The 16,877-nt window shown below is 37.6% G+C and overlaps 1 long non-coding RNA gene across 1 annotated transcript in view; it reads right to left on the bottom strand.

Annotated features, from left to right (window-relative positions):
- Nucleotides 1-16,877, bottom strand: part of LOC105705616 (uncharacterized) — a 226,775-nt gene that overhangs the window by 49,082 nt on the left and 160,816 nt on the right. The window contains exons 4-5 of the long non-coding RNA XR_001104710.2: nt 15,415-15,496; nt 5,299-5,443 (exon numbers count right to left, since the gene is read on the bottom strand). This is a non-coding gene — a long non-coding RNA (uncharacterized LOC105705616). The remainder of the gene's footprint in view (nt 1-5,298; nt 5,444-15,414; nt 15,497-16,877) is intronic.

Raw genomic sequence — 16,877 nt, 5'->3', positions numbered from 1 at the left:
GTAATAAAAGTGTATTATTAAATGAGATAATCCATGTAAGGTACCTTCACATACTAAACTCTGAATAAATACTAGCTAGGATAATACAAGTTATTATTGTTATTATTATTGCCATTATTACTAGGGCAGGTCTGGACAAAACGGAGAAAGCATGAAGCCTGTTTTCCATGTTGTCAGCCTTCCAAGTTCCTCTTTCTGGGCATTCATCTCTGGCATTGGCAACAGGGAAAGAACCTGAAAGTGAAGTTAAAAATCTAGGTTCCTGTCTCTGCATTGCCACTTCTCAACTGTATAATCTTAAGCAAGTTACTTAAAAGTCTCTGAGTCTCAATTTTCTTACCTGTAAAGGTGAGGAATAGCCATCTGATGGGTTTTTAGTACAGATTAAATATAAAGTGTTGACCCTGCACCTGTTACACAGTAGGCACAGATTAATGTCCTCCCCCTTTCCTTCCACCCACTGACTCCTTGGATGCCTAATGGTCCTCTGTCTGATAAGGCCTGAGTCCTCCCTCTCTGTCTCCCTGCTCTTCCTCTCGCACAGTCAGAACCTCAGTTCCCTAGATCCTGTTCTACTCTCTCTCAGTCTCACTGAGCAGAGTAGTGAAGGCAGTAATGACATTCATTTACTCAGGACATGTTCCTGACTACCTACTAGGTGCCCACCACTGGGGGTACAATAGTGAACAAAAAGACAAAAATCCCTGCCCCCAGTGACTTTACAGCCACAGGGTTTGAGTTGAGTTTTTCTAGTAGACAACAAAGTAAATGGCATATATAGCATGTGAGATGGTGATAATATGTAAGGATAAAAAAATAAAGTGGAAAAGAGGCATAGGAAATGTGTGTCTGTATTTTAAAGAGATTGCCTAGGAAAGGCTGACTAGGAATTTAACTGAGTACAGGTTTGACGGAAGGGAGGGATATTTGTAGTGAGAGGTGACTTCAAACGCTACAATCCTATTGTATAATACATAATCTATGTGACAGGGTTTTTGTATCAAATTCAGAATTATTAGCTTTCACTCCTAAATCCATTCCAAGGTTTATTCACCTTTGACAATCTTCTAATATTGCAGATGGGATTAAAAACTGGTATTGAGCCAGGCAGGTTAATAGTTACCTGGTCCTGACATGATAATGTTACAGAAATGTCCATTTCCACTTAATTACCACTGAAGACATCTTGGTTTTCAATGTCCACTTCCTGTCCCTTTGGTCAAGATTCTTTTGTCTCAAAAATGTTTTCAGTCATGTCAAACTAGTGTGCTGCTCTACAAGGCCAGTGACCAGAGGCATGCTCGGTAGTGATTATAACTCACCCATGAGGCCAGCCAAATGTGCCTGGAATGGGGCTAAATGCTTGGCATGCATTATCTCATCTTATCCTCTCAACAACTCTGACATACGTTTCTTAATTATCATCATTTTCCAGATGTGGAGAATGAAGAACAGGAAGGTTAAGTAACTTGCTCCAAGCCATGCAGCTTGTAAAGCCATAGAGATGAGACTTTGAACTAGTTATACATTTAACCACCATATCATTGGTTTTTAAACTCCAGTATGCTCTAGAGTCACCTGTAAAGCTTGTGGAACCCAAATTGCTGGACTTCACCCCCAGAGATTCTGATTCAGCAGGTCTGGAGTGGGACCTGATAATCTGCATTTCTAACAAGTTCCCAGATGAGACTGCAGCAGCGCTCTGAGGATCACATTTTGAGAACGACTTTGCTGCATTATACTTCTTTAATCTAGAAGGGACTAACTTTTCAGTTAAGACAAAAAATATTTCTGTCCTTAAAAAGAAACATTCACTGTGTTTATTGACAACAAACTGGGGAACCAGGGTGCTTATTAGTTCAGTTTAATTGGCACTGAGTTCGTTTTAGGAGTTCTCAATCTAGTGTCTATGAAACAATGGCACCGATACTTCTTAAAGGCAGAATGTGATCAGAGGAATCTGAGAGTTCTGGGGGTCCTCAGAAGCAGACACACAGAAGGTGGGTCGTTACAATAATGGTCCCCAGTGGGTCATCCCCCTGTGTCTATATTCTTGTGATGTGATGCTGCCACTCCTTGCATTAAGAGGTGGAATTAATTTTCCCTCCCCCTTGAATCTTCGCTGGCCTATTGCTTTAACCAGTAGAATGTGGCAGATGGGCCAGGCGTGGTGGCTTAAGCCTGAAATCCCAGCACTTTGGGAGGCTGAGGAGGGTGGATCACCTGAGGTCAGGAGTTTGAGACCAGCCTGACAAACATGGTGAAACCCTGTCTCTACTAAGTAATAATAAAAAAAAAAAATAGCCATGTGTGGTGGTGCGTGCCTGTAATGCCAGCTACTTGGGAGTCTGAGGCAGAAGAATCACTTGAACCAGGGAGGCAGAGGTTGCAGTGAGCTGAGATTGTACCATTGCACTCTAGCCTAGGCAACAAGAGCAAAACTCCGTCTCAAAAACAAAAAAAAAGTGGCAGATATACGATGTTCAAGTATGGAAGACTACTTCTTAAGGGCCATTGCAGTTTTTGCTCTTATCCTCAGAGACAGCTGTGATGAAGCTCAGGCTAGTTTACCCGCAGGGGGCATGTAGTGGACAACTGAGATGCCCAGCCATGAGCCAGTAGGAGGAGCCACAGACAAGTTTTCCAGGTAGTGATCAAGAAAGCTTGCTGGATTTTCCTTCCAGATTGGCAGTCTCTGGCTGCTCCAGCCCACTCATCAGCAACTACTAAGAAACTCCAGCTACAGATTTCAAACCCACTGCTTGCCTGGCATTGGAAAGTCCCATCTTAATCTGCAGGTGGGTTCCCGTATCAGGGTGTTCCTAAGCCTCGGTGCTGTATTTCCCTATGTAAACTATGAATGTGGGGTCATGACATTATCATAGTATCATATAGAGCTATTTTTTTCAATTATCTTATAACCCTTCTGGTTAGATCAAGAATAATTACACTTGCTAAACAACCTTTAGATTAGCACAAGGAGAGCAAGCTTTGGGCAAAGAAATTTGGCAGCCAACACTATCTATCCAGGATCTAATAACATCGTTCTGTTGTCACTGAGCGTGTGTGCTAGTGTCATTTATGTGTAGTGATCTTGGTTGTTCATTTGTGTTTGTGATGTGAAATTTCCTTTTCAAACAAATGTAATGATTTTAAAACTGTATCAAGTGTAGAGAAAATGTATGATAAATGATAGCATTGGAAGTAAATATACATGGCAAAGCTGTGATAGCAGTGAATGAGCCCAGGCAGAATTCATGAGGTTGGGTCACAGGCCTAAGACAAGTGTTCTGTCACCTCACAGACCTCCAGCCCTCCTGCCTTGCCCTTTAGAGCATGTGACCCCGCGATCATGGGACAACTGGCTTGGCTTCATGTTTGCCTTTCTCTACATTTTCTTCCCCTCTTCATTCCAGGTCCTTGGAGAGGGGCCCTTCCAGGGTTCCAGAACAGTTGAAGAAAGTAAAGCACTGACTCCTGGGGAGGTGGTCCTCCACCTCCTGTCTCTTCCTTCCCCAGTTAGCATAAGAGTCTGACTGTATAGTCTCTAGTATAGTGAAAAGGCTTTCTTAGCCCCTCAAGGCTCTTTATTTTCCATTTTTGAAAAATGGAGGTGCTTTTGAGGGCTGGGTTTGTTTCTTTCGGGGGGGAAACTCCTAGGACTCTGAAGAGCTGAGAAGTCCTGGTAACTTACAGCTGGGTCTAAGCCCTAGGCTGTGAGAGAGTTGTCAAGGGCCTTAGAGTTTTGGTTGATAGCCTCAGGCCATGCTCACCAGGATGGGAAGGCAGCAGGCACTTAGAGGGAAATCCTAGCTTAGGACTGTAGATGGAACATTTGCAAGGATCTCTCTTATGATGTATTTGGGTGTCTTTAAAAGACATAAATTCAGCAGGAAAGCAAAGGAGGCAGGAATGCTCAATATTTAAGCAGTTTATATTTAGTTTTTTGTATATGTCAGCTATTGCTTAACATACTGGGGATACAGAAGTAAAAATGAGACAGATAAGGATCCAGCTGTCATGGAGATGTCATTATGGTAGAGGAGCCATAATATTAGCAAATACATGAAGTAATACACTGTATAATGACAGGTAGTGATAGTAATTCTGAAGGAAAATTAAGCATCTTAATGGATCAAAAGTATATATGTGTGTGGGGTGTGTGTGTGTGTGTAAGGTACTACTAGCCCTCCTTAGGGACTTTAGGGAATGTGTCCCATAGACACTCCCATAAAGGTCTGGATTAAAAATGGAAAGAGTTTAAGCCTGCTGTGAAATACGGTGGTTATGGGGGTGGGGGAAATATTCTGGAAGAAAAAGGCTTGGCTAGGACATTCAGATAACAAGGAGCAGGGGACTATCCCCTGTAACTGGGATTCCCCTTCCTCCAGTGTTACCCCCCTCATCTTGCCCACTACAATGCCCTAATTCTTTAGAGTCCGGAAATTTCCTCTCTTACAACCTCATCTTTATTGAAGGTAAAGCAAGAAGCTCCCAAGGCAGCTGCTTAGGGAGAAACATTTGGTTCTGTCCTTTGTTCTTGGAGAGTTTTGGGTGAAGCTAAAGAGGATAATGGAAGACTGTTTTGAGTTTTCTCTCTCCTTGTTTTGGAAAATACCTCAAAAAACCTGTTGATCAGTGGTCCCCGGTACTCTCCACATGTCAGTACTGTGTCACCAGCAGTGTTCCTGTTATCTATTGTTGCATAGTCCTCAAATTTAATGTCCTAATTCAACAATTTATTATTATCTGTATGTTCTGTGTGTTGGCTGGGCTCACCTGGATGGCTGTCCTTTGGGGTTGTTCATGCAGCTGCAGTCTGATAGGGCTGAGGCTAGAGTTAACCAAAGGCTCAACTAGGCTAGATGCCAGGGTAATTTATTCATTCATGTATCTGGTACTCCAGGACCTCTCCCTGTGATTACTGGTCAAAGCAGTCACAGGCCACTCAAATTCAAGGCAATGGAAGAATAGTAACAATCTTTGGTGGTAAAGTGTCATGCATGTACTAGGAAGGAAGGAATTGGTGGCAACTATGTAGACATGCTACTTCAAGGAGCACAGGGGGGCATCCTTCCAGGGCTCAGGCAAATTCTGACAATTTCAGGTCACTGAAGGGAGTTCTGAGGGTTGGGATTTCTGGGGTTATTATTTTAAAGGATTTGAGGGGTTATTACCCATCAAAATGTGAGATGTCACTATAGGCGTCATTAACATCAGTCAGCAACAATACCTGCTTCGCCCCTGCTCCAATACACACCAGGTCCCCCCACCTCTGAAAAGAATATTAAACTCTACCTGCCAACTGAATGTATCCTTCAAGTTCTCTAGAGTGGCTGTGAAACATGGGAAAAAGTACAGTCTTGGCTCCACAAACATGGATTTGCCTTTAGGTTCTGCCACACAAACTCGCCTGGCAAATTATTCTTCTGAGAAACATTACCTGCAAAATGAAGGCAATAGTACGTAATGTTGCTTTAAGGATTAAATGGACTAATCAATGTCAAATTCTCACTGTAGTCACTGAGTAAATGGTTGTTGAGGCATTGACAGAAAAACTAGTTCCCTCAAATGAAACTTTTACAAAGAGCCTTGTCTTAGGATTAGGTTAAATATTTTTGGTGATAGAAAACCCAAAATATTACTTCTCTACAACATGAAAGAAATCTGGGAATAGAGAGTACTAATCAATATTGCAGCTCCATGTTAACTGGGGACCCCGGCTGATCTTACTGTGGTATTCTAATGGTGGTTTTCTTTCTTTCTTTCTTTTTGTTTTTTTGTATGCTTATTAATTGAAATTCTTCTGTAAAAAAGTGTTGCCCCTCTTCTTCCTCATTAGTTTATTTAATCTTTTCAACATGCCCCTATCTTTTTTTCCTTTTTTGGAATAGCACTTCCATAGTTTATGGCACCATGAGAGGCTTCGAGGCTTATCTTGTATTTTCCATGCCCCAAGACTGAAATCAAACACTTCTCCAAGGAGCCCTCTTTCTCTTGTGGAATGGTATTTATAAACCAAGATCTGAATGTTAGATGTGCTCCTTGCTACTGGAATTTCACTGCTTCTGGGACTTGTAGGCAGACTTGACTAGGAGAGATAGATAGATGGATGACAGGCAGGCATTTGTCTATCTAACCATGTATTCTAACTCATGCATATACACAAATCTATATTTATTCCTGTTTCTCTATGCATGCATGCATACTTACAAAATCATTAGTACATGCTGAAACCTCCCTCTCCAATGCAGCACAACAGTGTTCTTCCCAGAATTCTTCTTTTGGTTATTTGTAACTTCTTTCTCTGATAATAAGAAATCTGGCCCTCATTCATTTTCCCTCTCTCTCTCTCTCTGTCTCTCTCTCTGTCTCCATCCATCCATCTTTATTTGTTCAGTTCTAGTACACATGTAATTTTAGAATTGCTAATATGTACCCCTGTGGGAAATAGACTTACCAAGTAGGGTGCAATGTTTATATACTGTTCTTTTTGTGTTTAACCTTATAATCAAAGCACTGTTTTCCAAAGTTATGTATAAGATACTTAAATTTTTTTTCATAATAGCTGTAGCATTTTGCATTTCCAACAGCAATAAATGAAGGTTCTAGCTGCTTTGTATTTATGTCAGCACTTGGTATTGCAGATTTTTAAATTTCAGCTCTTTTAATGTGTGTGGTAGTATCTCATTGGAGTTTTCATCTGCATTCCCCTAATACTATCGATGTTGAACATCTTTTCTTATGCTTATTTGCCATATGTATATCTGCTTTGGTGAAGTGTCCAATCAACTCATTTACCCATTAAAAACTTTTGATTTTAAAAATTCAATTTGTTTTGTATTTTTGAGTTATGAGAGGTATTTATATATTCTAGACACATGTCCTTTAAGACATGATTTGTAAATATTTTCTTTCAGTCTGTGGCTCTTCTTTCCATTTACTTGAAATGTTTTTCATAGAGCAAAGATTTTAATTTTGATAAAATCCAATTTATTATTTTTTATGTACTATGCTTTTTATTCCTATCTAAAAATTCCTTGCCAAATACAAGGTTATACTTATTTTCACCCTTTTCTTGAAGTCTTATAGTTTTATGTTTTATATTCAGTCTATGACTAATTTTTTGTTAACTTTTCATGAGGCGTAAAGTACATATAGTTTTTATCTGTTTTAGTTTTGGTTTTGCTGCATGGATATCCGGTTGCTTCAGAATCATTTGTTGAAAAGGCTGTCCTTTCTCCATTGAATTGCCATTGCACCTTTGTGAAAACATATCTGTAGCTATAGTCTCTTGTAGAAATTGTATTTATGATGATTCTACATAGAGATGTTTTATTATAGTTTTCTATTTTATATAGTGTTTTATTATGATTTACTTCCCTTTTATTTGTCCTTTATATTATAATTAGGACATTATTGATTATTTTTTAACTTATGTATAAAAGCAGATTTAATTTTATTTAATATTACTAAAAGGAGCTTTATAAAAAATATTTTTTATAGAAAATATTGAGTAAAACAAGGTCAGATAACAAACAAGATAATCCCTGATAGGCCATTTTAAGGACTTTGGATTTTATTCTAAGTATGAAGGAAAGCCTTTGTAGAACTGCAAACAGAAAACTGAAATCATCTGTTGTACTTTTTAAAAATATTATTATAGCTGTTTTATGAAGAATAAGTTATAGGATTGTGGCTCACACCTGTAATCCCAGCACTTGGGGAGGCCTAGGTAGGCAGATTACTTGAGGTCAAGAGTTTGAGATCAGCCTGGCCAACATGGTGAAACCCCCTCCGTACTAAAAATACCAAAATTAGCTAGGCATGGTGGTGTGTTCCTGCAGTCCCAGCTACTCAGGAGGCTGAGGTGGGAGAATCACTTGAACCTAAGAGGCAGAGGTTGCAGTGAGCTGAGATCATGCCACTGCAGTCCAGCCTGGGAGACAGAGAGAGACTCCAGCTCAAAAAAAAAAAAAAAAAAAAAAAAAAAGAATAAATTATAGAAGCAGCAAGGGTAGGAGCAGAGGAGCATAAGGAAGTAATTTAATAAGCCAGGTGACAGATGATTGTTACTTGTAGCAGTGAATCAGGGTGGAAGGGATGAGCATCACGTTGTACACATATTTCTGATGTAGACACAATAGTACTTGCTGTTGAATTAGTTGTGAAGAGTAAAAGCAGAGGCAAAGTTGATACCAAATTTTTTTTTGTCTGAGCAACTAAAAAATTGAATTTTCATTTATATGAAGATAGGAAATTATGCAAGAAGAATGCAATGTGGGGCATTTAGTTCTGAGATCCATTTGACATCCAACTGGAGACACTGGGCAGACAGCCACGTTGGGCATTTAAATCTGGAGTTCAAGGGAGAAATGCAGGTTGGAGATGGAGATTAGAGAAATTTTAGTACATAAAAAAATTGGCCGGGCGCGGTGGCTCAAGTCTGTAATCCCAGCACTTTGGGAGGCCGAGGCAGGTGGATCACAAAGGTCAAGAGATCGAGACCATCCTGGTCAACATGGTGAAACCCCGTCTCTACTAACACAAAAAATTAGCTGGGCACGGTGACGCGTGCCTGTAATCCCAGCTACTCAGGAGGCTGAGGCAGGAGAATTGCCTGAACCCAGGAGGTGGAGGTTGTGGTGAGCCGAGATCGCGCCATTGCACTCCAGCCTGGGTAACGAGCGAAACTCCGTCGCAAAAAAAAAAAAAAAAAAAAAAAAAAAAAATGATATATGCAACAGTATTTGGAGATAGGGTTTTAAAGAGGTAGTTGAGTTACACTGAAATCATTAAGGTGGCTCTAATCCTTTATGACAGGTGTCCCTATAAGAATAATAGATTAGGAGACCCATGGAAAGGGAAGACCATGTGAAGACCCAGGGAGAAGACAGTCATCTATAAGCCAAGGAGAGAGAACTCAGAAGGAATCAACTATCTTGATACCTTGACCTTAGACTTCCAGCCTCCAAACTGTGAGAAAATACATTTTTGTTGTTTAAGGTTTGAACTTTAAGCCACTCAATCTGTGGAACATTGTTATAGCAGCCCTAGCAAACTAATACAGTAGTCCTCAGGCATGAGGCTGTCTTTACTTTTTGGTGCTTTTCTAGAGAACTGGCTGTTTGATTGGTGGATACTCTTCCCTAACAAACATACATACCATTTCAGTCTATGATGGTCATTAAATATCTCTAAAAATGAATCGTTCCTCTTCCTCCCTGGAGGTAGACACCTAGCTATGTAAAGGTTTGAATCATTCAGCATGCATTTTTTTCAGTTGACTATTCCATCATTCTCTTTGCATTTCTTGTAACTAAGTCCTATCTTCTGCTGTGCTTGGTGCTTCTGAGTACAATCTTGCCTTTTCATTTACACTGGAGAATTATGATTTTCAGTGATAAAGAGTGGAGGCATTTGGCTTCTGGCATCTCTGCATGGGGATGGGAGAAGGTGGTATATGAATGCACATTAATTTTTTTATTTTTATTTTTTTAAGATGGAGTCTCCCTCTGTCCCCCAGGCTAGAGTGCTGTGGCGTGATCTTGGCTCACTGCAACCTCTGCCTCCTGGGTTTAAGTGATTCGCCTGCCTCAGCTTCCTAAGTAGCTGGGATTATAGGTGCATGCCAACATGCCTGGCTAATTTTTTTGTATTTTTAGTAGAGATGGGGTTTCACCATGTTGGCCAGGCTGGTCTTGAACTCCTGACCTTGTGATCCGTCCACCTTGGCCTACCAAAGTGCTGGGATTACAGGCTTGAGCCACCATGCCTGGTATAAATGCACATCTAGAATGTCAAGTCATTTATATGCCTTTTTACTTTAAGTTTTACCTTGTTACATGTGTCATGGTAGTTGCTTGTGAGTTCTCTAGGGCAAATAAGCCCATTTCTCATTGGTATCTTCTGGGTACATATTTTAGATTGAAGCTCATTCCCCTACCGTGTCGGTCACTACTTAATTCTTTGCTTTACATTTTCTAAAAATGTGATCATGCCTCTCCTTTTCTTGCTGGGCTATACCACTTTTACTCCTTTACTGCTATTTTATTGGAATCATAACTCTGAGAGGAGATTAGGGAATGTATCCAATTTGTTATTTTTTATCTATCTGGGAAACTTTTGCAAAAGGAGGGCAATAAAATGATTGTAAAAATGTATTTTTAAAAATCAAATTAGATTTGATAAAGAAAATAAAATTCTGAAGGCTTTTTTAAGTTGCTTAAATTAAGTCAGCAAATTGGGTTAGCTGTACTTAATCTCTTTCCATTTTAGTTTTCTCTCTTGTCAAATAATGGGTTCCCCAATCCAGGTGGTTATTAGAACCAGCTTGAGTGCTTTTTTGTAATCCAGATCCATAGGCAACAGGCCCAGAGATTCAGATTCCATAGATCTGGGGTAGAAAGCATAAAGCCAAAGCACCTCTTAGGGCTCTGGGCACTTGAATAGTCTGTGAGTTTGATAATTTCATTTCTATTCCTTGATTTCCTTTTTAGCTGGAACTCTTTTAGGAATGACAACTATTCTAAATATTTGGATAATAGTAGACTCATTTAGAGCCTTAAACTGAACTTGCATAAATCACAATATTGCATAAATCACAAATTAACAAGTGGAAGCATGCAATTGATTATTAGCTGGGAGGGCCAAAATGAAGTATGAGGAGAAAATGCTGTATAATTTGAGAAAAAAAATAAAACATATTTTTATGTTTGGAAATTATATTTGAAAAATTAAACACCTCTTTTCTTATAACAACTTCAAAATAAAATGCAAAAATTTTTTGTGTCCGACATGGTATGCCAGAAATAGAATTTATTTTCTGCATACACAAAGCTTAGGGTAGGGGTGAAAGGAATGATGTCATGAGATTTTCAGGTTTATCCAAAGGGGTCATGGGTTTAATAAAGTTGGAAAGCACTGCAATAGTGAGATGGATTAGTTTCTGAAGAAAAGTGAGAAAATAAAACCATTATGTCCAACTGTCACTCTTCCAACTGAATATTGAAACCACTTGGGAAAAAACTTGAGTGAGGTTTACAGTCATAAGCAACTTTGGTATTTTTGAGGTTTGCCTGTGAATTGCCATTTAGCTGTACCACATACTTCCTAGATATGTGATTAGTTGCCATACTTTAAAACTTTCAAAAATGTTAAGTTGCTTGTTACACTCGTCTAACTTATTAAAAGGTTTTTGTTCATTTGGATTAGTGGATTTGTGTGTTTTGGTATGGTTTGTGGACAGAGGATGCAGAGACTGGGATTTCTGTTCTACTTACACAATAATGTGGTGTATTAACTGGAACAGGTCACTTAGTATTTTATCTTTAAGTCTTTGTATATCATACATTGCATACAAGGGTGATTTGGTTCAAAATTTGTCACCCATGGACTGCCAGGTTCATTTGACTGACTGATTCTACCAGCTAGGTAAGTGTCTTCCTCCTCCTTGCCTCTTTATATTGTTGATGAATAATGACACGTAATCAAAAGTGATGTTGTTACTTAGTTTAGCAATGGCAGTAACAGTAGTAGTCTTACTCCAGAAGATGTCTTAATGCAAGAGGTGAAACTGATTAAAGAGACTAGAATATTAATATTAAAAGCAATGGAGCTAGAGACAAGAAAGCTGATTTTGTGTCCTGGCACTCCCAGTCCCGCGGACTTGGTTATGACAGTTTAAGATTTCTAAGTCTTAGTTTCTTTTGGTTTGTAAAATTGAGATTATAATAGCTATCAGATAGAATTGTTTTCAGAACTAGAGGAAATAATGCTTTCAAAGACTGAGCTCCATGCTTGGCATTTTGTCCTAAAGATAATTGCAACACTGCACATTTTTAAGTAAAAGGATGATATGATTAGATTTATGTTTTAGAAAGTGTGGAGGATGAGTTGGAGGCACATAAAACTGGAAAACAAGAGATTTTAAGCAGGTGAAAAAGTTATAATGATATAGCTGAAAATTATACAATCTAAAATAAAGCAGAAGAAGAGGGAAAGGAAAGGATGAGACCTAGTTGAGTGATAAGAGAGTAAGTGTCTTGACATTATAAGTTCTGTGAACTTATGGCTCCAGAATTCTGATGCAACCTTGTGGGAAACTAAATTTGAATGAACTCAGATTACGTCTCTGCCACTCAGTAGCATGGGAACTCACAATATAAATTGAATTCAGTAGTCGAAAATATAAAGAAATAAAAATTTCTCATATTGTCAACTGAGGTTCAAACTCCTTATACAGACAAGCTGTTTTGGACATATTAATAGAAATGGAGTAGGCATTGATTGTGAATTGCTACATGAACACATTCTATCTTGTACAGATCAGAACACACATGAAATACCATTCAAAGATGGGAATCAAATTTGCAAAAGAGTAGTAGCAAATTGGAGCCTGATGAGCATGGAAAGAGAATAACAATCATGCAGCATGAGAAAGAGTACAAGGATCTGGGATCCTTAGGTGAGAAGTCAGCAGTTATTTAATGGTATTCAAAGAGAATATTGAAGGCCAAAGGTGGAATGACTGCTAACCTTTATATGTCACTTACTGTCTTCCAGACACTGTCCCAAGCATTGACATGAGTTAACTCTTTTCACAATAACCCGGAATGTAGATACCTATTATTATCACTATTTACCAGCTGAAGAAATGAAGGTGTAGAGAAGTTAAATAATTCCCCTAAGCTCATATAGCTGATGAGTGGTAGAACCAGGATTCAAACTTACTTTTTGTTTTAGGGTTCTGAATTAGTGTAACAAAGACTTCTTTACAGTTAGGGCTGTTCAGAAAGGGAATGCTGGCCTTGGAAGCAGTGACTTATTTCACTGGGAATGTGTTGGGCAAGTGTCATGGATGGTACAGAGAGATTTGAGATTTCTGCTGGAGATGGACGTTAGGTAGAATGATGTGAGGTCTCTGATTTTGAACTTCTAGGAGATCATTTTTTTGTGACATTTTATTTGTTAGTTAAAAAATTTTTAAATTTGGTTTAAAATAGTTTCTCCCCTTTAGGTGGCATGTGAGATGTGCTCAAGAAAAATACTGCAGTAAAACTCTATCTTAGGTTATAGAGCATTCATTCATTGTACAAGATCTTAATTGGAAGTATCACACTAAAAAAAAAAGCAGACTTTAGTAAGGAAAAATATTTTATTTATGTAGCTACAGATCTAACTGGGAGGATTTACTAAAATTATTTTCATCCTTCTTTTATATTCTGGTGTGCACATGGGGTGTGTGTGTGGGGTGTGTGTGTGTGTGTATATGTGTGTCTTTATCTCTTAATTGTTGATTGTGTTGGCTGAATTTCTTGGGATTGGTTTTCCCTGCATAGCTTGGCATTTGTGTTAGAGAGCTCATTTTGGGTGGGCTTCCACCCATCCTTCTTTTTCCAATCTGTGCTCATTCTTGTCTGTCTGAAATACCTGGAATTATCATGGCAGATTCAGCCTTCTTTTCGACTATAACAGTGGGAATGTCACATTTGGTGGCCCATAACAACCTAGCACTTAGGAAAGTGAAGAATTTACAGTACTTTCAGAATGCATTGAGGAAGTGGATATGTATCAGATGAACCTAGATAGCAGCTTATTTTACATATACACTGACTTTTTCAGGTGTGTAATAACATAAAAATCAAGAGAAGATCATACTTTGGTTTAGGCTGAACTTTATCAAAAGTGGTTTACCATTGTGGAATATCTCATGCTGACAGTTATTGAACTTACGCTTTTGAGTTGTCAACACCGCAAACAACCCACTGGTCTGAATTTGTAGCTATTTTGTTCATGTTGATTGCTGCACAGAGTTGCAAATATCTAACAATTTCACTATACCTTTTAGTGTGACTGCACCAAACTTTTACATTTTGAAATTATGAATTTCTGGCTGGGCACGGTGGCTCACACCTGTAATCCCAGCACTTTGGGAGGCTGAGGCAGGTGGATCATGAGGTCTGGAGTTAAGACCAGCCTGGCCAAGATGGTGAAACCTCATTTCTACTAATAATACAAAGAAAAAAAAATTAGCCTGGCACAGTGGCAGGTGCCTGTAATCTCAGCTACTCGGGAGACTGAAGCAGGAGAATCATTTGAAACCCAGGAGGTGGAAGTTGCAGTGAACTAAAATCACATCACTGCACTCTAGCCTAGGTGACAGAGCAAGACTCCATCTCAAAATAAATAAATAAATAAATTTCATTCTGTTTCTCCTTTATATTAAAGTCAGAAGATTATATTGATTTTTAAAAATCTGTGAATGGGTAGGTTAAATTGTTATAAATTTCATTCAGAATAGAACACATGGCATTAGAAAACATTTATTATAAAATGGAGGTTTGGAGATTTATAGAGCTTTCATTTTGTTTTAAGTTTCTATTACCTCTAAAGCCTGAAAATGAAACCCGGCCAAAACCTCCCAATTCTAAAACCAGAGGCTTCCTTGAATCTTGACTCAGGTTTGCTAAAAGTGGTGGGAGGAAGGGTTTCTGTGGAGGGCAGTATGAAGCAACTATCACGTTTAGGAAAACCCATTATAATAATAAAACTTTACTTCCTCAGAATATTTTTGAAACTTTCTATTTACGTAGACATGCCCTAAAGAGCAAATTAAATAAGAAACAAATGACGTGATAAGACTACTACTGTACTGATACACATTTCCACTGAAGTATGTGTAACTTTTATCCTTCCCTAATTTTTTGATCTAGATGATTCAAACCAGAAGACAAATCTAGCTTTAAGAGAGTAGAGATGAGAAGAAAAAAAGATGACTTTCTAAAACTCAACCTTACTTTGGGCCTAGGGGGCATCTTTTCAGTGGGTGTTTTCTTTTTGTTTGTTTTTTTGTTTTTATTTCCCTTTGTGGAATATCTTTTGTCTCTTTATCTCTATACTCTCAAATCTTATATTTCTAAAAAAACGAACATGCAAAAATATTTTATGAAAAAAGAAACCAAAGCATGAGTAACGATTCATTCTCTCAGATAATAAAATGTGTTATAAAGCTATAGTGAATAAAATAGTGTCAGTGGTAAACAAATAGACACAGATAAAACATATTCTAGAAACAGACTCCAGTATATGAACATTTTTTATGATAAAAATTGTATCAGAAATGACTAGAGAACAATTATTAAATAAAAGATGATTATACAGTAGATAAAACTTTGGGGGGAAATTCAATTCTTAGTATGTATTATGCATCAACCTAAATTTAACAAAATTAAAATATTTTTAAATATTAAAAATAGCATAAAATTAGATAATTAGTGCCATAACCTCAAAGATGGAAACAACGGTATAAGAAAAAAATCAAATGCAAAACTTATGGAGAAAGTCATAAAACATAGATTGATCAAATTAACTACTTAAAATTTTGGTTTTAATAATAGTAAGATGAGTGCTCACATTATGCTAGTGCTGTGCTCTCCAGACATTCTGAATGTGCGTCTTCAACAAAGGAACATGGCCAGGAAGTCCAGGATGTGTCCTATACAACGACAAGATAATTAAGAGAATGTCATTCATATTGTAGACAGCTTTAGTATTTTGAACATTTAAAATATTTTATTGTAATTTTTTGGGTTTCAAAGATAGGCTATTTGTATATTTATTAGGACAATTCTCTGCCCAATCAAGTAGAGTATCATTCATAACAGAGTAGATGGATATTTTGCTTTAACTCACGAAGAAAGGAACAAATTCAACAAACAAAAGATTTTATCGATGTAACAACAAACAATGTTTCTAATATTAGAAGCTACTTGTTGTTCATGTACTCCTTAGAAAATACCTTAAGATAAAAAGGGAAAAAATCCTCACTGGTAAAATTTAGCTAAATATTATGTTTCATTTTTTAGTTCATAGCATTTGCCATTTGTTTATTTTACTAAAATGATGCTGTGGCATTTCCAATATAAGTCTAAGGATAATTTCATAGGACATAAATTATGCTATCATATAGTAAGTAACATTCCTTTTCCATCACCACAAAATAATCTAATTACAGCAATTATTTATTGGTAGCTGTGAAAATTTTACCACAAAATGTTAATTGTTATTAAAGTTTAATGGCTCATTATATAAATATAATTTAAATAGATTACTCATTCCAAGATAAATGTACTACATGATCACATTATTTCTGCCCAAATATTTGAAAGATAAGAAAACAATATATCATGATCAGGAAAACTGAAAATGAAAAGTAATTAAACAATAGAATGAGAAAAAATTATTTTAATCATTGGATGCTAGCAGTAAAAAGGACTGGAGACAACTAGTCTCCACAGAATTTAATATGTATAGATAATTCATAGTGGGGACAATGGGTGAATTTATTCTCTACTTCCACGTCAATAAGAATGGATGAATTCCTTAAAACACACTGAAAGATGAATGAATAAACAAAATGTGATATACACATACAATAACATATTATTCAGCCTGAAAAACGAAGGAAGTCCTTTCATTGCCACAACATGGATGAAGCTTGAAAACATGCTGAGTGAAATAAGCCAGTCCAAAAAGTCACATACTGTATTATTCCTCTTATATCTAAAGTAGTTCAATTCATAGAAATAGAAAGTAGGATGGTAGTCATTAGGGGTAGGGGAAGAGGGAAACCAAGAGTTGCCATTTAATGGGTATAGATTTTCAGTTTTGCAAGATGAAAAAGTTCTGGAGATCTGTTTTATAACAGACCCTTTTTGAAATGATTCAAGTCATTGTTCATGTGGCCCACAAAATTCCATGGTCTTTAACCAACTGAACACTCAAAGTGCAAGTACTTCTTATCTTGGGCTTCTTTTTCTTCTGTTGCCACTGATAGCTGTAGTCAGCCCTTGCTCTTCAGAGATTTCCCAGGAGTG

Source organism: Aotus nancymaae, unplaced genomic scaffold (genome assembly GCF_030222135.1).
Source record: "Aotus nancymaae isolate 86718 unplaced genomic scaffold, 86718_ANA_hifiasm-v0.15.2.pri h1tg000019l, whole genome shotgun sequence".
In the NCBI taxonomy this organism is placed as follows: Eukaryota; Metazoa; Chordata; class Mammalia; order Primates; family Aotidae; genus Aotus; species Aotus nancymaae.
Note: the sequence above shows the minus strand (reverse complement) of the source record. Positions and strands in the feature narration are given on the sequence as shown.